At 44.4% G+C, this 23,797-nt stretch overlaps 1 long non-coding RNA gene across 1 annotated transcript; it reads right to left on the bottom strand.

Annotated features, from left to right (window-relative positions):
• LOC127910707 (uncharacterized) lies at positions 1-23,797 on the bottom strand. Its single transcript, XR_008075905.1, has 3 exons — positions 23,611-23,797; positions 17,992-18,180; positions 1-291 (listed from the first exon to the last, which is right to left on the bottom strand). It is a non-coding gene; the product is annotated as an uncharacterized LOC127910707 (long non-coding RNA).

Raw genomic sequence — 23,797 nt, 5'->3', positions numbered from 1 at the left:
GTACTGTAGGGCACCTCCTGAGTGGACGAGTACTGTAGGGCACCTCCTGAGTGGACGAGTACTGTAAGGGCACCTCCTGAGTGGACGAGTACTGTAGGGCACCTCCTGAGTGGACGAGTACTGTAGGGCACCTCCTGAGTGGTCCAGACATCTGAACCTCAACTTCAGAAGCCCAAATGTTCTCTCGACAAGTCTGCAGATTTGGCACAAGGCATCAGTGTTCCTCTGCTGATGTTGTTGGGTACCTGATGTGGGTCAGCAATCAAGGGTGCAGAGGTTGGCAACTGTCTCCTGTGAAATGAGTGAATGTACATTGTTAGAAAGACGATATGAATTATTGGAAATGTAACTATTGCAATCATTGTAGAAATGTTATTTGTATGTATGAACTAAACAAAAATAATAACACAAAATGCAACAATTTTAAAGATTTTCCTGAGCCACAGTTCATATAAGGAAATCAGTAAAAATGAAATGCTCAGCTACTCTGCCGTTGTGTCAATTTCACGCTGTTTAGCAGTCTTGACAATTGATAATATTGTCACCCATCAGACTATTGTCAATGTAATGGCCTCTTCTGGATACAGCTATTGTGTTTGAACTATTAGTTTTGATGGGTCATTATCAGCTGCATGGGCATGCAAATAGCGGTGAATGAGGGGGTGGGGAGGGTGTGGGGGGGGATCCTTAATACAGGCCCAGTGCATTCAGAAGTCAATTTTTGTTGTTGTTTTGTATCATAGTAGTTAGGTATAAAGTACCTAAGCAACAGGATAGATAATAGACAGTATGTGTGAGTGAGTGTGTATGTGTGTGTGGTGTCAGTATGTTATGTGCTTTTGGGAATATGTAGCGTGTGTGTGGGGGGTGTAGTGTGTGTGTGTGTGTGTGTGTGTGTGTGTGTGTGTGTGTGTGTGTGTGTGTGTGTGTGTGTGTGTTGTGTGTGTGTGTGTGTGTGTCCAGTGTGTGGGTAGAGGTGTGTGGGTAGAGTCCAGCAGGTGTGTGGGTAGAGTCCAGCAGGTGGGTGGGTAGAGTCCAGCAGGTGGGTGGGTAGAGTCCAGCAGGTGGGTGGGTAGAGTCCAGCAGGTAGGTGGGTAGAGTCCAGCAGGTGGGTGGGTAGAGTCCAGCAGGTGTGTGGGTAGAGTCCAGCAGGTGTGTGGGTAGAGTCCAGCAGGTGTGTGGGTAGAGTCCAGCAGGTGGGTGGGTAGAGTCCAGCGTGTGGGTGGGTAGAGTCCAGCAGGTGTGTGGGTAGAGTCCAGCAGGTGTGTGGGTGGGTAGAGTCCAGTGTGTGGGTAGAGTCCAGTGTGTGAGTGGGTAGAGTCCAGCAGGTGGGTGGGTAGAGTCCAGCGGGTGGGTGGGTAGAGTCCAGCGTGTGGGTGGGTAGAGTCCAGCAGGTGTGTGGGTAGAGTCCAGCAGTGTGGGTGGGTAGAGTCCAGCAGTGTGTGGGTAGAGTCCAGTGTGTGGGTGGGTAGAGTCCAGCCTGTGGGTGGGTAGAGTCCAGCAGGTGGGTGGGTAGAGTCCAGCAGGTGTGGGTAGAGTCCAGTGTGTGGGTGGGTAGAGTCCAGCAGGTGGATGGGTAGAGTCCAGTGTGTGGGTAGAGTCCAGCAGGTGGGTGGGTAGAGTCCAGTGTGTGGGTAGAGTCCAGCATGTGGGTGGGTAGAGTCCAGTGTGTGGGTGGGTAGAGCACAGCAGGTGGGTGGGTAGAGTCCAGTGTGTGGGTAGATTCCAGCAGGTGGGTAGAGTCCAGTGTGTTGGTAGAGTCCAGCAGGTGGGTGGGTAGAGTCCAGTGTGTGGGTAGATTCCAGCGTGTGGGTGGGTAGAGTCCAGCGTGTGGGTGGATAGAGCACAGCAGGTGGGTGGGTAGAGTCCAGTGTGTGGGTAGAGTCCAATGTGTGGGTAGAGTCCAGCGTGTGGGGGGTTAGAGTCCAGCGTGTGGGTAGAGTCCAACGCGTGGGTGGGTAGAGTCCAGCGTGTGGGTGGGTAGAGTCCAGTGTGTGGGTAGAGTCCAGCGTATGGGTGGGTAGAGTCCAGCGTGTGGGTGGGTAGAGTCCAGTGTGTGGGTAGAGTCCAGCGTATGGGTGGGTAGAGTCCAGCGTGTACGCATAGAGTCAGTGCAAGATAATTGGTGCCAAAAAAGGCTCAATGCAGATTGTCTGGGTAGCCATTTGATCAGCTATTCAGCGCTCTTGTTTAGCAGTCTTGTGGCTAGGGAGTGGAAGCTGTTCAGGATCCTCTTGGATCCAGACTTGGTGCACTGGTATTGCTGGCTGGAGTCTTTGACAATATTTTGGGACTTCCCCTGACACCGCTTGGTATAAAGGTCCTGAGGGACAGGGAGCTCGGCCCCAGTAATGTACTGGGCCGTACAAATCATTATCCGTAGCGCCTTGCAGTTGCCGTACCAAGAGGTGATGCAGCCAGTCAAGATTATCTCAATGGTGCAGCAGGTAAACTATGAGGATCTGAGGGCCCGTTGTTTGGGTTTGAAAATCCAAACAACAAGAGTGTTTTATTCGAGCGGAGGAATGTTTTGTCCTTGGGGGATCTCAAAGGATCTACCAATACATTGAATCTGAAGCCAGATCCATATGATTCACCTAGCCATGTCCCAACCCTGACTCTATTACATATGAATCTCCTAGCAATGTCCCAACCCTGAGTCTAATACATATGAATCTCCTAGCCATGTCCCAACCCTGAGTCTAATACATATGAATCACCTAGCCATGTCCCAACCCTGAGTCTAATAGATATGAATCACCTTGCCATGTCTCAAACCAGAGTCTAATACATATGAATCACCTAGCCATGTCCCAACCCTGAGTCTAATACATATGAATCTCCTAGCAATGTCCCAACCCTGAGTCTAATACATATGAATCTCCTAGCCATGTCCCAACCCTGAGTCTAATACATATGAATCTCCTAGCAATGTCCCAACCCTGACTCTATTACATATGAATCTCCTAGCAATGTCCCAACCCTGACTCTATTACATATGAATCTCCTAGCAATGTCCCAACCCTGACTCTATTACATATGAATCTCCTAGCAATGTCCCAACCCTGAGTCTAATACATATGAATCTCCTAGCAATGTCCCAACCCTGACTCTATTACATATGAATCTCCTAGCCATGTCCCAACCCTGACTCTATTACATATGAATCTCCTAGCAATGTCCCAACCCTGACTCTATTACATATGAATCTCCTAGCAATGTCCCAACCCTGACTCTATTACATATGAATCTCCTAGCAATGTCCCAACCCTGACTCTATTACATATGAATCTCCTAGCAATGTCCCAACCCTGAGTCTAATACATATGAATCTCCTAGCCATGTCCCAACCCTGACTCTACATATGAACATAGCCATGTCCCAACCCTGACTCTATTACATATGAATCACCTAGCCATGTCCCAACCCTGACTCTATTACATATGAATCTCCTAGCAATGTCCCAACCCTGACTCTATTACATATGAATCTCCTAGCAATGTCCCAACCCTGACTCTATTACATATGAATCTCCTAGCAATGTCCCAACCCTGACTCCATTACATATGAATCTCCTAGCAATGTCCCAACCCTGAGTCTAATACATATGAATCACCTAGCCATGTCCCAACCCTGACTCTATTACATATGAATCACCTAGCCATGTCCCAACCCTGACTCTATTACATATGAATCTCCGAGCCATGATCTCTATTTAGAACAATATGAATGCGACCTGGCCAAGATAGCAATGTCCCAACCCTGAGTTCTAGTTACATATGAATCTAACCTAGAAAAAAATGTCCAATGTGTGCAAAACCATGAGTCTAATAGATTAACATATGAATCATGGGCCAGGTTGATATGTCTCAAACCAGAAAAGTCTAATGGGAACATATGAATCACCTACAGCTGCCATGTCTCTCGGAAGCTGATGTTTGAAGTCTAATACATGAGGGAGATAAAAGTCTCCAACTTCAGCGATTTTTGCAATTCGTTCCAGTCACAGCCATGTCCCAAGGTGTTGGCCCTGCTCGGATTCGTGACCAGTGAATCTTTACCTAGCCATGTTGTAACCCACCTGGAGCCATGTCCGAATATGTAACCCACCATAGCCATGTTTCAACAAAACATGGCACTAGACCATCCAGTTTCAACCCACCTGGCCATAGTCAGTTTTACAACACAGGCCGGAATAGAAAGCCACTCTTTTTGATTTTTGATTGGAGATGTTTGATGGAGTCTGGAAGGAGAGTTTGCAGTCTAGCCAGACACCTAGGTACTTATAGATGTCCCATATTCAAGGTTGGAACCATCCAGGGTGGTGATGCATGTCTTGCCATGTCCCAACCTGGTTTCAACTCACCTATCCATGTCTCAACCCACCTGGCCATGTATCAACCCACCTAGCCATTTCTCAACCCGCCTGGGCATGTCCCAATCCACCAGGCCATGTTTCAACCAACCTGGCCATGTCTCAACCCACCTGGCCATGTATCAACCCACCTAGCCATTTCTCAACCCGCCTGGGCATGTCCCAATCCACCAGGCCATGTCCCAACCCACCTGGCCATGTCCCAACCCACCTGGCTATGTCCCAACCCACCTAGCCATGTGTCAACCAACCTGGCCATGTCTCAACCCACCTGGTCATGTCCCAACCCACCTGGCTATGTCCCAACCCACCGAGCCATGTCCCAACCCACTTAGTCACGTCCCAACCCACCTAGCCACGTCCCAACCCACTTAGTCACGTCCCAACCCACCTAGCCGTGTCCCAACCCACTTAGTCACGTCCCAACCCACTTAGCCATGTCTCAACCCACCATGCCATGTTCCAAACCACCTGGCCATGTCTCAACCAACCTAGCCATGTTCCAAGCCACATGGCCATGTTCCAATCCACCTAGCCGTGTCCCAACCCACTTAGTCACACCCCAACCCACTTAGCCATGTCTCAACCAACCTAGCCATGTTCCAACCCACCTGGCCATGTCCCAACCCTAAGTTACAAGTATTTCAAAGATAAAAGACTGTAAATTCACACCTCCCATGATCTCGGCATGTCGCAAATATCCAACTGGTCTTGTGGTTTCCTTGGTTAATCCATTAGAGAGGGACGGGTGAGAACAGTCAAGGGTTGAACCAAAGACGGTAACAACACGAAGAGGTGCAAAAACTGACGTCATGGTGACGTTGGCCAACTAATCTCATGCGTAGATCTGATGACATGTTTCTAACGGGCGACTTTGCGCCGCACTGCTTATTTGCAGGTCGTCAAATAATATGCACTCCTTCAATATAAAATAGTTTTTTAATAAATTATACCCTGTCAGTTTGTCATTTTCACGAAGTGGGAGTGATAACATGTTCATCTACAGCGGCTCGAATCTTGGTTGTACCTTCAGATTTAGATAAAAAAATTAACAACTAAGGAATAATTTTTAACTCCTCTCATTCAATTCTCCTACCCCGGCCTGTTTTGCTTGGTCTGTTTCCCGAGTGTTCCTGGAACTCTCGCTCTGTTGCGCCTCTGAGTGTCGAAACTCTGGTTGTGTTTACACAGATACAGTTGAAGTCGGACGTTTACATACATTTTAAACTCAGTTTTTCACAATTCCTGATATTTAATCCAAGTAAAAAATCCCTCTCTTAAATCAGTTAGGATCACCACTTTATTTTAAGAATGTGAAATGTCAGAATAATAGTAGAGAGAATGATTGATTTCAGCTTTTAAGTCTTTCATCAAGTTTGGCCACTCAATTCATATTTGGTAGCATTGCCTTTAAATTGCTTAACTTGGGTCAAACGTTTCGGGTAGCCTTCCACAAGCTTCCAACAATAAATTGAGTGATTTTTGGCCCATTCCTCCTGACAGAGCTGGTGTAACTGAATCAGGTTGGTAGGCCTCCTTGCTCGCACACACTTTTTCAGATATGACCACACATTTTCTATAGGATTAAGGTCAGGGCTTTATTATGGCCACACCAATACCTTGACTTTGTTGTCCTTAAGCCACTCTGCCACAACTTTGGAAGTATGCTTGGGGTCATTGTCCATTTGGAGACCCATTTGCGACCAAGCTTTAACTTCCTGTCTGATGTCTTGAGATGTTGCTTCAATATATCCACATCATTTTCCTGCCCCATGAATCTATATTGTGAGGTGCACCAGTCCCTCCTGCAGCAAAGCACCGCCACAACATGATGCTGCCAACCCTGTGCTTCATGGTTGGGATGGTGTTCTTCGGTTTGCAAGCCCCCCCCCCTTTTCCTCCAAACATAACGATGGTCATTATGGCCAAACAGTTCTATTTTTGTTTCATCAGACCACAGGACATTTCTCCAAAAAGTACAATCTTTGTCCCCATGTGCAGTTGCAAACCGTAGTCTGGCTTTTTTTTATGGCGGTTTTGGAGCAGTGGCTTCCTCCTTGCTGAGCGGCCTCTCAGGTTATGTCAATATAGGACTCGTTTTACTGTGGATATAGATACTTTTGTACCTGTTTCCTCCAGCATCTTCACAAGGTCCTTTGCTGTTGTTCTGGGATTCATTTTCACTTTTTGCTCCAAAGTATGTTCATATCTAGGAGACAGAACACGTCTCCTTCCTGAGTGGTATGATGGCTTCGTGGTCCCATGGTGTTAATACTTGCGTACTATTGTTTGTACAAATGAACGTGATACCTTCAGGCATTTGGAAATTGTTCCCAAGGATGAACCAGACTTGTGGAGCTCTACAATTTTTTTCTGAGGTCTTGGCTGATTTCTTTTGATTTTCCGATGATGTCAAGCAAAGGAGCACTGAGTTTGAAGGTAGGCCTTGAAATACATCCACAGTTATACATACTCCAATTGACTCAAATGATGTCAATTAGTCTATCAGAAGCTTCTAAATCCATGACATCATTTTCTAGAATTTTCCAAGCTGTTTAAAGGCACAGTAAATTTACAGTCGTGGCCAAAAGTTTTGAGAATGACACAAATATTAATTTCCACAAAGTTTGCTGCTTCACTGTCTGTATATATTTCTTGTCAGATGTTACTATGGAATCCTGAAGTATAATTACAAGCATTTCATAAGTGTCTCCGGATTTTATTGACAATTACATGAAGTTGATGCAAAGAGTCAATATTTCCAGTGTTGACCCTTCTTTTCAAGACCTCTGCAATCCGCCCTGGCATGCTGTCAATTAACTTCTGGGCCACATCCTGACTAATGGCAGCCCATTCTTGCACAATCAATGCTTGGAGTTTTTCGGAATTTGTGTTTTTTTGTTTGTCCACCCGCAACTTGAGGATTGACCACAAGTTCTCAATGAGATTAAAGTCTGGGGATTTTACTGGCCATGGAACCAAAATATAGATGTTTTGTTCCCCGATCCGCTTAGTTATCACTTTTGCCTTATGGCAAGGTGCTCCATCATGCTGGAAAAGGAATTGTTTGTCACCAAAACTTTCCTGGATGGTTGGGAGAAGTTTCTCTCAGAGGATGTGTTGGTACCATTCTTTATTCATGGCTGTGTTCTTAGGCAAAATTGTGAGTGAGCCCACTCCCTTGGCTGAGAAGCAACCCCACCCATGAATGGTTTCAGGATGCTTTACTGTTGGCATGACACAGAACTGATGTTAGCGCTTACCTTGTCTTCTCCAGACAAGCTTTTTTTCCGGATACCCCAAACAATCGGAAAGGGGATTCATCAGAGAAAATGACTTTACCCCAGTCCTCAGCAGTCCAATCCCTGTACCTTTTGCAGAATATCAGTCTGTCCCTGATGATTTTCCTGGAGAGAAGTGGCTTCTTTGCTGCCCTTCTTGACACCAGGCCATACTCCAAAAGTCTTCACCTCACTGTGCATGCAGATGCGCTCACACCTGCCTGCTGCCATTCCTGAGTAAACGTTGTACTTGTGGTGCCCCGATCCTGCAGCTGAATAAACTTTAGGAGACGGTCCTGGAGCTTGCTGGACTTTCTTGGGCGCCCTGAAGCCTTCTTCACAACAATTGAACTGCTCTCCTTGAAGTTTGCGATGATCCGATAAATGGTTGATTTAGGTGCAATCTTACTGGCAGCAATATCTTGCCTGTGAAGCCCTTTTTGTGCAAAGCAATGATGACGGCACGTGTTTTCTTGCATGTAACCATGTTTAACAGAGGAAGAACAATGATTCCAAGCACCACCGTCCTTTTGAAGCTTTCAGTCTGTTATTCGAACTCAATCAGCATGACAGAGTGATCTCCAGCCTTGTCCTCTTCAACACTCACACCTGTGTTAACGAAAGAATCATTGACATGATGTCAGCTGGTCCTTTTGTGGCAGGGCTGAAATGTAGTGGAAATGTTTTTTGGGGATTCTGGTCATTTGCATGGCAAAGAGGGACTTTGCAATTACTTTCATTTCATCTGATCACTCTTCATAACATTCTGGAGTATATGCAAATTGCCATCGTACAAACTGAGGCAGCAGACTTTGTGAAAATGTATATTTGTGTCATTCTCAAAACTTTTGGCCACGACTGTAGTGTATGTAAACTTCTGACCCACTGGAATTGTGATACAGTAAATTAAAAAATCTGTCTGTAAACAAGTGTTTGAAAAATGACTTGTGTCATGCACAAAGTAGATGTCCTAAATGACTTGCCAAAACTATAGTTTGTTAATTACAAGAAATTTGTGGAGTGGTTGAAAAACGAGTTCTAATGATTCCAACCTAAGTGTATGTAAACTACCGACTTCAACGGCAGCACACTTCTGATATTTTCTTTCCACTAATTTGTCTTTTGACCAATCACATCAGATCTTATCACAACAGATTTTTTTCAGAGCTGATCTTACTGGTCAAATGGCCAATTAGAAGAAAAAAAGATCAGAATTACGCTGCCTGTGTAAATCCTCTGTGTCTGAACTCAGTGCTCCAGTCCAGAAGGCAGACATATTTAGCTGATTCAGTAAGATGTTTTTTCCCTATGGAGATTGCATGGCTGTGTGCTTGATTTTATACACCTGACAGCCAGGGTGGGTGGCTGAAATAACTGAATCCACTCATTTGAAGGGGTGTCCACATACTTTTGTATAATGTGGACAGTGTAAATAACGGATTAAATAAGATTAAGATAAGATTTGGACCTAAATATCTATTCTGCTTAACAGAGGAGACTCCTTCAGAGAGAAGGGGGGGGGGTCATCTTCACATTTGAGGAAAACCCACATAATTTTAACAAAATGACGTTGATCCAACTTGGAATAGATGTTGAATTGACACCTGTGTCCAGTGGGAATACACTGAATACAATGTAGGTATGTTTTTTTTTTTAAATCATAGATACAGTCAATCTTCCAAGTCATCCTAATGACAATGTATTACAGGATTTAACACACAGAGATCCAGAAAAGTGGCCTTTTGTCTTAAGGTCGCGATGCTATTATTCATACAAGTCACTATAATGGTTTTCCAGATATCAAGTGATGTCTTCTGTTGGAGCAGTCTCCTGCAATACATCCAAGGGTCCTTGATCCGAGGACCATCTGTGCTTACTCTGCAGTAAGGAGGAGACAGTTGTATATTTCATTCGCTTTCCACAACTCTGTAGCATTATTTATGGGGACCACTGTTCACTGTTTTAAGTGCACACACGCAACCAGTTGAAAGCCACCTGAAATCAGTTCCTTGAGAGTAAAAAAAGAGAACGCAGATTGTGTGGAAGATACACTGAGAAGGATTACTTCCAGTCGCTCTATAAAGGTCGTGGTAATCTCTCCTGCCTTACGTTTCGGCATCAGGGTTTTTGAAGGACAGAGACTTAACACACACGGCGAAATTTAGAGCACTTCAGTCATTTCCTTAATTAATGCCTGCCGCCAGGACTTAACACATTTATGAAGGTTATTCTGATGCGATATGATAGTTTGAAAGCGTGTACTGTAGTAAAACATGAATCAGTAGTAGTGGTCAGAAAAGTATCTTTGCAATTGCACGGGTGTGTGTGTGTGTGTGTGTGTGTGTGTGTGTGTGTGTGTGTGTGTGTGTGTGTGTGTGTGTGTGTGTGTGTGTGTGTGTGTGTGTGTGTGTGACTGTGTGACTGTGAGTGTGAAGAGTGTGACTGTGACTGAGTGTGAGTGAGTGTGACTGTGACTGAGTGTGAGTGAGTGTGACTGTGACTGTGACTGTGACTGTGTCTTTAGGTGGGTTTGCGCTTGTGTCTTTTCTGATAGGTCAACACTAATGCTTTCAACAGTGAGGGTTAAGTGTCTAAGTATTTTAATCTTCTCATCCTAGTTCTGCTTCAGATAGCTGACAGCCGTAGAGGTGGCCTGTCAGTTTCACCTAACGTTCACTTTAATCGTTGGTGAACGCTTCTCCTACTTGCTAACAATGAAAGACAACTGCGAAAAGGACAGCTGTAGCTAACATCAGACTAAGCATAATGTGTTATCAGGGAAAACATCCAAGCATGTGGGTCAAATATCCGAGGCAAGGAAGACCACACAGCTAAACACAACCGTAACCAGCACACGCATACACGTACACACACACACACACACACACACACACACACACACACACACACACACACACACACACACACATTAAATCATGTTGTTGTCTACCCACCTGTCTGCACAGATATGCATTCCGCATAATGGCCCACATAGATGACAGGAAATAATATCAGGTTATAGAGGTACTGTAACTGACACATTAAGATGTGTTTACTGCATGTACAAAGAAAAAATCTTCTGCTCACTAATGGAACTGCAATTACCTTAAAATATTTCAAGATTATTTGATACTGTAAATTTAGAAATACATTTATTTCTGATGTATGTTTGTCTATAACAGTGAATAATATTTGCATTTGTAATATTGTACAATTGTTCAAGAGTCAGAAAAAAATATATATATATATACACTTCTGTTCAAAAGTTTAGGGTCACTTAGAAATGTCCTTGTTTTTAAAAGAAAAACTCATTTTTTGTCCATTAAAATAACATCAAATTGATCAGAAATACAGTGTAGACATTGTTAATGTTGTAAATGACTGTTGTAGCTGGAAACGGCTGAGTTTTAATGGAATATCAGAGGCCCATTATCAGCAACCATCACTCCTGTGTTCCAATGGCACGTTGTGTTAGCTAATCCAAGTTTATCATTTTAAAAGGCTAATTGATCATTAGAAAACCCTTTTACAATTATGTTAGCACAGCTGCAAACTGTTGTTCTGATTAAAGAAGAAATAAAACTGGCCTTCTTTAGACTAGTTGAGTATCTGGAGCATCAGCATTTGTGGGTTCAATTACAGGCTCAAAATGGCCAGAAACAAAGACTTTTCTTCTGAAACTCATCAGTCTATTCTTGTTCTGAGAAATGGCCAAGAAACTGAAGATCTCGTACAATGCTGTGTACTACTCCCTACACAGAACAGCAGAAACTGGCTCTTACTAGAATAGAAAGAGGAGTGGGAGGTCCCGGTGCACAACTGTGCAAGATGACAAGTACATTAGAGTGTCTAGTTTGAGAAACAGATGCTTTACAAGTCCTCAACTGGCTATGCCAACACACCGTGTCATGCCAACACAACGTCAACAGTGAAGAGGCGACTCCGGGATACTGGTCTTCTAGACCCAAACCAGATGGGATGGCATATCGCTACAAAATGCTGTGGTAGCCATGCTGGTTAAGTGTTCCTTGAATTCTAAATAAATCACTGATAGTGTCACCTGCAAAGCAACCCCACACCATCACACCTCCTCCTCCATGCTTCACGGTGGGAACCACACATGCGAAGATCATCCATTCACCTACTCTGCATCTCACAAAGAAACAGCGTTTGGAACCAAAAATCTCAAATTTGGACTCATCAGACCAAAGGACACATTTCCAACAGTCTAATAATGTCCAATGCTTGTGTTTCTTAGCCCAATCAAGTCTCTTCTTATTATTGGTGTCCTTTAGTAGTGGTTTATTTGCAGCAATTCGACCATGATTCACACAGTCTCCTCTGAACAGTTCATGTTGAGATGTGTCTGTTACTTGAACTCTGAGAAGCATTTATTTAAGCTGCAATTTCTGAGGTGTACCACCCTTACCTTGTCACAACACAACTGATTGGCTCAAACACAATAAGAAGGAAAGAAATTCCACAAATTAACTTTTAACAAGGCACACCTGTTAATTTAAATGCATTCCAGGTGACTACCTCATGAAGCTGGTTGAGAGAATGCCAAGAGTGTCCAAGCTGTCATCAAGGCAAAGTGTGGCTACTTTGAAGAATGTCAAATCTAAAATATATTTTGATTTATTTAACACTTTTTGTGTTATTTCATAGTTTTGATGTCTTCATTATAATTCTACAATGGTAGAAAATAGTAAAAATAAAGAAAAATCCTGGAATGAGTAGGTGTGTCCAAACTTTTAACTGGTACTGTTAATATATAATCTTCTTCCTTGACTGCCACGAGGCATGAGTGAATCATATTCTCTGAAAATTGTACCTCTATCTTGGTTTGTCAGAACATGAAGTGTCGGGCCTCTGTCATGATTTGTCAGAGCATGAAGTGCTGGGCCTCAAGTGTCCCCTTTGTTATACTGCCAGGGACCTGGCATAGACCTACTGTTGGGAGGATGGAGAAGGCTAGTAAAACGGCTTTATTTTACAACCCGGTGTTTACCAGATAGTTAGAAATGACTTGTTAAAACAGTAATTACATTTTCCGTATCTTTGTGATTCATTGATACAAGCTTCACTATGTGAAGTATCTGGTAGTTATCAATGGTGTTGAATTATTTCAGGTAAGTACCAACGAGTATTCACTTTCACCTCATAAGCAAAAGGACATAAAGTAAGGACATGTATAACAATATGCAGCGCTACAGAGATATTAGAACCTTAGTCAGTATATGTCACCATTCAAATTACTCACAAGAAACACTGCCATTGGTTCTGCAGTGTGGCAGCACGGTCTGACATGACCTCTTTTAGAGCTTGTCAAGTCTTCTTCACTTTTCCTGTGTAAAATCACTGGCATTGCATATATTACACCAGCTAGAAACGTCTCTGTGACTCCAAACACATCATTTCTCTTATTACTAACTGCTACAGTCATCGTAAGCCCCGAAGGCACCATTTTTCGTTGCTCATCTATTCCTGTCTGCTTCTCCCAAGCTCCTCTACTCCTCATTCCTCAAATAGCTGTCTGCTATATCAGGGTCCTTGCCTAACACTCCTCTTCAGTGAGAGAGACGATGATGGTGATGATGGTATTGGTGATGATGATGATGGTATTGGTGATGATGGTGATGATGATGGTATTGGTGATGATATGTTGATGATGGTATCGGTGATGATATGTTGATGATGGTATTGGTGATGATGATGGTATGGATGATGGTGATGATGATGATGATGATATGATGATGATGATGATGTTATTGATGATGATATGTTGATGATGGTGATGTTGATGATGGTGATGATGATGGTGATGTTGATGATGGTGATGGTGATATTGGTGATGATGATGATGATGATATGTTGATGATTTATGGTATTGGTGATGATGATGATGATGATGGTATTGGGGATGATATGTATTGGTGATGATATTGTTGATGATGGTGATGGTATTGGATGATGGTCCTTGATGATAGCTCAGTTGATGAGCATGGTGATGCCAGGGTGAGTGTTGATGATGTAGAATGTATGATGACTGTAATGATAAAATGTCTGCTAATGATGGTGATATTATATGATATATATTATTATATGATTATGGTATTGATGATTATGGTATTGGTGATGGTATTGGTGATGATGATGGTGATGATGATGATGGTATTGGTGATGATTATGGTATTGGTGATGATTATGGTGATGGTATGGATGATGGTATTGGTGATGATTATGGTATTGGTGATGGTATTGGTTATGATGATGATGGTGATGGTATGGATGATGGTATTGGTGATGATTATGGTATTGGTGATGATTATGGTGGTGATGATGATCAAATCAATCAATCAATCAAATGTATTTATAAAGCCCTTTTTACATCAGCCGATGTACAGAATCCCAGCCTAAAACCCCAAACAGCAAGCAATGCAGATGTAGAAGCACGGTGGCTAGGAAAAACTCCCTAGAAAGGACAGAACCTAGGAAGAAACCTAGAGAGGAACCAGGCTCTGAAAGGTGGCCAGTCCTCTTCTGGCTGTGCCGGGTGGAGATTATAACAGAACATGGCCAAGAAGTTCAAACATTCATAGATGACCAGCAGGGTCAGACAATAATAACAATCACAGTGGTTGCAGAGGTTGCAACTCATGATGAGTATGATGACGATGTGTTGGTGGCGATGATGGCAATGAGGATGGTTTTGGTGGTGATGATGACTAGTGATCACTTGCAAACTAGGTAAAATATCAGAAACAGAAAAGCAAAAGTGTTGGAATCACAGCAGACCTGGTGCCAGAATAAAGTGATTAAGGGACAATTGAAATCGTCGAGAAGGCTACAGTTTTGGGGGTTTCTTGGATTTAAATTATATTGAATTCTGCTTATATAATCACGCTATACCACAATAAACAAAGTCAAAATGCAGAGACTCAGAGATCATTGAGTGCTTTTGAAATCTGTAGCCTGTCTCTGCTGTACTGTATCAGAACAATAGACAGCCCCTTACAGCTAGGTCATTTTGGTAATGAATATAGGCTACGAGATAGATAAGGCAATTCACTTATTAGAAACATGAACATTAACATTAGCAGTAAAAAATAAAGCTGAATGGAGTTCCAAAATACCCTACAGCCTGTTTGTGGAACCATTCCTGGACAATCCAAGCCTTGTGGCATTGGGGCATTATCCTGCTGGGGCAAATCCATTAGTAGATATATACACTGCTGCCATGAAGGAAATACACCTGATTGGCAATGGGGTGGCAGGGTAGCCTAGAGTGTTGGACTAGTAACCAAAAGGTTGCAAGTTCAAATCCCCAAGCCGACAAGGTACAAATCTGTCATTCTATCCCTGAACAGGCAGTTAACCCACTGTTCCTAGGCTGTCATTGAAAATAAGAATTTGTTCTAAACTGACATGCCTAGTTAAATAAATGTTTAAAAAAATTATGCCTGCAATGTTGACATGCAGCACGATGGATGCATGTACATGTGGTTTTCTCCATACCCTAAGTCCTCCCATCAGCATGAAACAGCAGATTCATCAGACCAGACCAATGTTTTTCCAATTCTCCTGTGTCCAATATTTGTTTGTTCCTTAGCCCACTGCAATCGCAGTTTGTTGTTTTTTTTGCTAAAAGAAGTGGAACCCGAACCATGTCTAGGTACTATGAGTTGTGCATTTGTTTATGACTCTTAGGGCACCAATGTTGTACTGGACTGTCAGTTGACTAACTAGCCCATCTGTTGCTCTGCGCAATTCGTTTCAACCTTTTTTGTACCTCTTTCTTCAATTACCCGTTTTCGCCCACTGGCCTGCAGTTGGCTGGATGTCCTTTGGTTGACCATTCTTGATACACGTGGAAAACTGTTGAGCATGAAAAACCCAGCAGAGTTGCAGGTCTTTACACACTCAAACAGGTGCGCCTAGCACCTACTACCATACCCGTTCAAAGGCACTTTAATCTTTTGTCTTGCCAATTCCCCCTCTGAATGGTATACATACATAATCCTTCTTTAACCCGTCTCCTCCCCTTCATCTACACTGATTGAAGTGGATTTAACAGGTGACATCAATAAGGGATCATATCTTTCCCCTGGATTCACCCAGTCAGTTTATGTCATGGAAAGAGCAGGTGTTCCTAATGTTTTGTACACTCTGTGTATGTATACAGTATATCATGTATAGTATCTGCATAATGTTAGTCTTTTTTAAAACAGTTCCTCCGGACCCTCCCGTCATACCCCAGTCTTTCCAGTCTCTGCTGTCACATGCAGTGTAGGAAACGATGGTGGCCCTCCCTCCCCTGTGGCTGCTTAATCACCATCCTCATGGGCTCAGGCAATGCCTCCTGGACCTATAAGTCTCTCCAGCAACCTAAGAGAGAAGAGTCCTGATTGCTGTGCCAGTTTTTTGGGGGATTTCTTCAGCCATAGTTCTGCTAGCTTTCTGATGCCCGATCCCATCAAGTGTCCTTGCAGGGTGGCTGAGCGGAATGGGACCCTGCTGGGAGTTGTGGGTTGTGAACGATGGGCTCCTGGCATATCCATCTTGCCTGTCCACTGAAGACTATGATGATGAATCCTCCTCTTGTGGATGAGGGTAGGGGTGCGTTAGCACTTTTGACACTTGTGCACCTCCATGTGGCTGTGAAGGCCAATGGGAGAGCACAATTCTGCCAGCAGCTGGAACACTGTGTTGAGAGTCGGATGGCATTATCCCAGCTGCGTGCTGGTGCCTCTGGGTGTCCCTCTCGCATCTTCCAAGTGCTGAACCCCTCTGGCACAGGTGAACTGTCAGGTGGAACTGTGCATCGCTAGGGGTTCCAGGGTTAGGGGTTTCAGGGTTAGGGGTTCCAGGGTTAGGGGTTCCAGGGTTAGGGGTTCCACTTTGAGGGATGCCACACCTCTCGTGTTTGTTTAAAAATATATACATTTCACCTTTACTTAACCAGGTAGGCTAGTTGAGAACAAGTTCTCATTTTCAACTGCGACCTGGCCAAGATAAAGCAAAGCAGTGCGACACAAACAACAACACATGGAATAAACAAGCGTACAGTCAATAACACAATAGTAAAAAAGAAAGTCTATATACAGTGTGTGCAAATGGCAAGAGGAGGTAAGGCAATAAATAGGCCATAGTAGCAAAGTAACTACAATTGAGCAAATTAACGCTGGAGTGATAGATGAGCAGATGATGATGTGCAAGTAGAAATACTGGTGTGCAAAAGAGCAGAAAAGTAAATACAAACAATATGGGGATGGGGTAGGTAGATTGGGTGGGCTATTTACAGATGGGCTATGTACAGATGGGCTATGTACAGCTGCAGCGATCAGTTAGCTGCTCAGATAGCTGATGTTTAAAGTTAGTGAGGGAAATATAAGTCTCCAACTTCAGCGATTTTTGCAACTCGCTAAAGTCTTTGGCAGCAGAGAACTGGAAGGAAAGGCGGCTAAAGAAGGTGTTGGCTTTGGGGATGACCAGTGAGATATACCTGCTGGAGCGTGTGCTACGGGTGGGTATTGTTATCATGACCAGTGAACTGAGATAAGGCGGGGCTTTACCTAGCATAGACCTATAGATGACCTGGAGCCAGTGGGTCTGCAGCAGCTTTCCAATCTTTAGGGATCTCGGACGATACGAAAAACAGAGGTTGAACAGACTGGTAATAGGGGTTTCAACAATGGCGGCAAATAATTTTAGAAAGAGAGGGTCCAGATTGTCTAGCCCAGCTGATTTGTACGGGTCCAGGTTTTGCAACTCTTTCAGAACATCTGCTATCTGGATTTGGGTGAAGGTGTACCTGGGGAGGCTTGGGCAAGTAGCTGCGGGGGGTGCGGAGCTGTTGGCCGGGGTTGTGGTAGCCAGGAGGAAAGCAGCTAACAAGCCCTCAGCACTCCTGCATAAAAGTCTGAGACATCCTGTTTGAGCTTTTGTTTGTAAAACAGGAAGCAGGAGTATAGTGTCATGATCTGATTTGCTCAAAGGGGGGTGGGTGAGGGAGTGCCTTCTCTTCTTGCTTGGGAGTTGAGTAACAATGGTCTAGAACAGATTAGTTGAAAGTTCAAGCTGGAATTGTGATATGTGGTTGTCCCACCTAGCTATCTTAAGGATGAATGCACTAACTGTAAGTCGCTCTGGAGAAGAGCGTCTGCTAAATGACTAACATGTAAAAGACAGATGGAGACGATCTGTTATGTTGGCCCTGCCCCTGTGCCTCCTGCTAAATGGATGAAGATAAATGTGTTGGTAGTGTGGCTGGGCTCTGTTTAGCGGATGGAGTGCTGCACAATAGTCTTTTATGTCTAATTACCTCTCACTTACCATTACCGCTGCCACAGCCAATCAGATACACCATCACTCGCCACCGACCACCTTCCATTGGTCCTTGCTCTAACTCTGTCATGCTCCCCTCCACATTCTTTTGGTCTTCTCCATAACTGTCACACTAGTCCCGTCTCCCTCCTTCCTTTGCAGGGGCCTAAGTACAAAGCATACACCAAAAGGTGCACGCTAGTTTTCAAAACAAAAGTTGGCATTTATTGAGGTGAGAATGTGCTCACCTCCCGACAAACTTCAGACTATGTACATTCTAGAGGCTAAAAGGATGCACTATACAATAGACTTTCGGCTAATAGGCATTTACAGTTTCCTCAGAAAGTATTCATATCCCTTGACCTATTTCACATTTTGCTGTGTCACAGCCTGAATTAAATAAATTCTCACCCATCTGCACGCAATACCCCACAATGACAAAGTGAAATAAAAATGTTGACATTGTTGCAAATGTATTGAAAATTAAACACAGGAATACACTTACATAAGTATTCACACCACTGAGTCAATACTTTGTAGAAGCACCTTTTGGCAGTGATTACAGCTGTTGAGTCTTTCTGGGTAAGTCTCTAAGAGTGATTACAGCTGTGAGTCTTTCTGGATAAGTCTCTAAGAGTGATTACAGCTGTGAGTCTTTCTGGATAAATCTCTAAGAGTGATTACAGCTGTGAGTCTTTCTGGGTAAGTCTCTAAGAGTGATTACAGCTGTGAGTCTTTCTGGGTAAGTCTCTAAGAGCGATTACAGCTGTGAGTCTTTCTGGGTAAGTGTCACGCCTTGGTCTTAGTATTTTGTGTTTTCTTTATTTATTTGGTCAGGCCAGGGTGTGACATGGGTTATTGTGGTGTGTTTTTGTCTTAGGAGTTTTGTGGGGTGTTACGTAGTCTATGGCTGCCTGAGGCGGTTCTCAATCAGAGTCAGGTGTGTCACGAACCGGCTCAAAGCCCGTAACAAAGGGAGACAACGTGGAGATAAGGAGTAGCAAAATATGTATTTATTAACAAAAGCAACTAAGTATAATATACAATGGTGTGTGTAATCAGTAATAAGTAGTGTAAGTGAGTGTTTTGCATGCATGAATGAATGTGATAATGCAGGTTGATGAAAGGTGCCAAAGCAAACAAAAGGCCACCAAGAACCACAACACAATCTACAAAAGGTGTCTGCATGGAGAGAGTCTCCTCCATGAATGTGGAAGAGGTCTATTTATCCTGGGAGACACCTGGCCCAGGTGTTTCCCATGTAGCTGACGACCCTCCCAACTCCGCCCACCGGCATCCTAATAAGGAAACAAGAACAAAGAGAGAATACGGCAGACAGAGTGGGAGGGTCGTCACAGGTGATTATCGTTGTCTCTGATTGGGAACCATATTTAGGCAGCCATATTCTGTGAGTGTTTTCGTGGGTGATTGTTCCTGTCTTTGTGTTTGCACCAGATAAGGGCTGTTTCGGTTTTTCACTTTTCATTTATTTTGTCGTTTCCGCTTGTATTGTTTTTCCTGCATTAAAATATATCATGAATCATCAACACGCTGCATTTTGGTCCGATCCTTGTTCTACCTCTTCGTCAGAGGAGGAGATAGAAGAACGCCGTTACAGTAAGTCTCTAAGAGTGATTACAGCTGTGAGTCTTTCTGGGTAAGTCTCTAAGAGTGATTACAGCTGTGAGTCTTTCTGGGTAAATCTCTAAGAGCGATTACAGCTGTGAGTCTCTCTGGGTAAGTCTCTAAGAGCGATTACAGCTGTGAGTCTTTCTGGGTAAGTCTCTAAGAGCGATTACAGCTGTGAGTCTTTCTGGGTAAGTCTCTAAGAGCGATTACAGCTGTGAGTCTTTCTGGGTAAGTCTCTAAGAGCTCTCCACACCTGTATGGTGTAACATTTGCACATTGTTATTTGAATTCTTCAAGCTCTGCCAAGTTGGTTGCTGATTGATTGATTGCACTCCGGCGCCGACAGAGATGGCCGTCTCGCTTCGCGTTCCTAGGAAACTATGCAGTTTTTTGTTTTTTTACGTGTTATTTCTTACATTAGTGCCCCAGGTCATCTTAGGTTTCATTACATACAGTCGAGAAGAACTACTGAATATAAGATCAGCGTCAACTCACCATCAGTACGACCAAGAATATGTTTTTCGCGACGCGGATCCTGTGTTCTGCCTTTCAAACAGGACAACGGAATGGATCCCATGCATCGACCAAAAAAAACGACTCCGAAAAAGAGGGAAACGAGGCGGTCTTCTGGTCAGACTCCGGAGACGGGCACATCGTGCACCACTCCCTAGCATTCTTCTCGCCAATGTCCAGTCTCAACAAGGTTGATGAAATCCGAGCAAGGGTAGCATTCCAGAGGGACATCAGAGACTAACGTTCTTTGCTTCACGGAAACATGGCTCACTGGAGAGACGCTATCCGAGGCGGTGCAGCCAGCGGGTTTCTCCACGCATCGCGCCGACAGAAACAAACATCTTTCTGGTAAGAAGAGGGGCGGGGGCGTATGCCTTATGGCTAACGAGACATGGTGTGATGAAAGAAACATACAGGAACTCAAATCCTTCTGTTCACCTGATTTAGAATTCTTCACAATCAAATGTAGACCGCATTATCTACCAAGAGAATTCTCTTCGATTATAATCACAGCCGTATATACCCCCCCCCCAAGCAGACACATCGATGGCTCTGAACAAACTTTATTTGACTCTTTGCAAACTGGAATCCATTTATCCGGAGGCTGCATTCATTGTAGCTGGGGATTTTAACAAGGCTAATCTGAAAACAAGACTCCCTAAATTTTATCAGCATATCGATTGCGCAACCAGGGGTGGAAAAACCTTGGATCATTGTTACTCTAACTTCCGCGACGCATATAAGGCCCTGCCCCGCCCCTCTTTCGGAAAAGCTGACCACGACTCCATTTTGTTGATCCCTGCCTACAGACAGAAACTAAAACAAGTGGCTCCCACGCTTAGGTCTGTCCAACGCTGGTCCGACCAAGCTGACTCCACACTCCAAGACTGCTTCCATCACGTGGACTGGGATATGTTTCGTATTGCGTCAGATAACAATATTGACGAATGCGCTGATTCGGTGTGCGAGTTCATTAGAACGTCAATTGAAGATGTCGTTCCCATAGCAACGATTAAAACATTCCCTAACCAGAAACCGTGGATTGATGGCAGCATTCGCGTGAAACTGAAAGCACGAACCACTGCTTTTAATCAGGGCAAGGTGACTGGTAACATGACCGAATACAAACAGTGCAGCTATTCCCTCCGCAAGGCTATCAAACAAGCTAAGCGTCAGTACAGATACAAAGTAGAATCTCAATTCAACGGCTCAGACACAAGAGGCATGTGGCAGGGTCTACAGTCAATCACGGACTACAAGAAGAAATCCAGCCCAGTCACGGACCAGGATGTCTTGGGCCCAGGCAGACTAAATAACTTTTTTGCCCGCTTTGAGGACAATACAGTGCCACTGACACGGCCTGCAACGAAAACATGCGGACTCTCCTTCACTGCAGCCGAGGTGAGTAAGACATTTAAACGCGTTAACCCTCGCAAGGCTGCAGGCCCAGACGGCATGCCCAGCCGCGCCCTCAGAGCATGCGCAGACCAGCTGGCCGATGTGTTTACCGACATATTCAATCAATCCCTATACCAGTCTGCTGTTCCCACATGCTTCAAGAGGGCCACCATTGTTCCTGTTCCCAAGAAAGCTAAGGTAACTGAGCTAAACGACTACCACCCCGTGACACTCACTTCCGTCATCATGAAGTGCTTTGAGAGACTAGTCAAGGACCATATCACCTCCACCCTACCTGACACCCTAGACCCACTCAAATTTGCTTACCACAGACGATGCAATCTCAACCACACTGCACACTGCCCTAACCCATCTGGACAAGAGGAATACCTATGTGAGAATGCTGTTCATCGACTACAGCTCGGCATTCAACACCATAGTACGCTCCAAGCTCGTCATCAAGCTTGAGACCCTGGGTCTTGACCCCGCCCTGTGCAACTGGGTACTAGACTTCCTGACGGGCCGCCCCCAGGTGGTGAGGGTAGGCAACAACATCTCCTCCCCGCTGATCCTCAACACTGGGGCCCTACAAGGGTGCGTTCTGAGCCCTCTCCTGTACTCCCTGTTCACCCACAACTGCGTGGCCACGCACGCCTCCAACTCAATCATCAAGTTTGCGGACGACACAACAGTGGTAGGCCTGATTACCAACAACGATGAGACGGCCTACAGGGAGGAGGTGAGGGCCCTCGGAGTGTGGTGTCAGGAAAATAACCTCACACTCAACGTCAACAAAACTAAGGAGATGATTGTGGACTTCAGGAAACAGCAGAGGGAACACCCCCCTATCCACATCGATGGAACAGTAGTGGAGAGGGTAGCAAGTTTTAAGTTCCTCGGCATAAACATCACAGACAAACTGAATTGGTCCACTCACACAGACAGCATCGTGAAGAAGGCGCAGCAGCGCCTCTTCAACCTCAGGAGGCTGAAGAAATTGTCACCAAAAGCTTGGCTTGTCACCAAAAGCACTCACAAACTTCTACAGATGCACAATCGAGAGCATCCTGGCGGGCTGTATCGCCGCCTGGTACGGCAACTGCTCCGCCCTCAACCATAAGGCTCTCCAGAGGGTAGTGAGGTCTGCACAACGCATCACCGGGGGCAAACTACCTGCCCTCCAGGACACCTACACCACCCGATGTTACAGGAAGGCCATAAAGATCATCAAGGACATCAACCACCCCAGCCACTGCCTGTTCACCCCGCTATCATCCAGAAGGCGAGGTCAGTACAGGTGCATCAAAGCTGGGACCGGGAGACTGAAAAACAGCTTCTATCTCAAGGCCATCAGACTGTTAAACAGCCGCCACTAACATTGAGTGGCTGCTGCCAACACACTGACACTGACACTGACTCAACTCCAGCCACTTTAATAATGGGAATTGATGGGAAATGATGTAAATATATCACTAGCCACTTTAAACAATGCTACCTTATATAATGTTACTTACCCTACATTATTCATCTCATATTGTAACGGTTTTGAATTGAGGTTATTATTTATAGGGGTGCCAGGTAGGTTGTGCCTACCAGAGAAAACATTGGTTTCTCCTTTTAGTTTGGTCCGTCAAGTCTACACCAATACATCTGGTCCGTCAAGTCTACACCAATACAAAGGACTTATGTAAAAGAATATAGTTGTTTTTGAAGTTCTTTCCAATGTTTTAAACATTGGAAAGAACTTCAAAAACAACTATATTCCGTTGCGTGGGTTGTATTAGCAACAACAATGCTTACACACACACATCTAATAATATCACAATGAGTTCTGGTTCCTCCAGAAATGTCCTGTACCTCGGGCCTAAAAAGAGTCCAGCCCGGTAAAGGAGTTCAGTGAACTCAAGTGACTTGTCACGCGATGTTTGTCCGTTCATTCCGTGTAGCGTAAACCCAGTATTAAACATACAATCAATATAACAATTACTTTACCACAGAACTTTAAAGCGGATCAACTCTTAATTAAGTCCTCAACTACAACTAACTACATAAATCACAGTATACATCACATCCAAACAAATGAAATACCGTATACAAAAAGGTGGTAGTCAGTCGGTCAGTCAGACAATCCAATCCGCCAACAGATCTCCAGCGGAGAAAGGCCACGAAGAACGGAGAGGTGTAGTCCAGGGACGCAAAGAGTGGATCCGATCCTGGGTAAACTCTCTTAGGCTACAAAACACACGTGTAACAGCAACAAAACAAACGGAATAGA

Source organism: Oncorhynchus keta, chromosome 22 (assembly GCF_023373465.1).
Source record: "Oncorhynchus keta strain PuntledgeMale-10-30-2019 chromosome 22, Oket_V2, whole genome shotgun sequence".
Lineage (NCBI taxonomy): Eukaryota > Metazoa > Chordata > Actinopteri > Salmoniformes > Salmonidae > Oncorhynchus > Oncorhynchus keta.
This window is presented reverse-complemented; position numbering and strand designations above follow the sequence as displayed.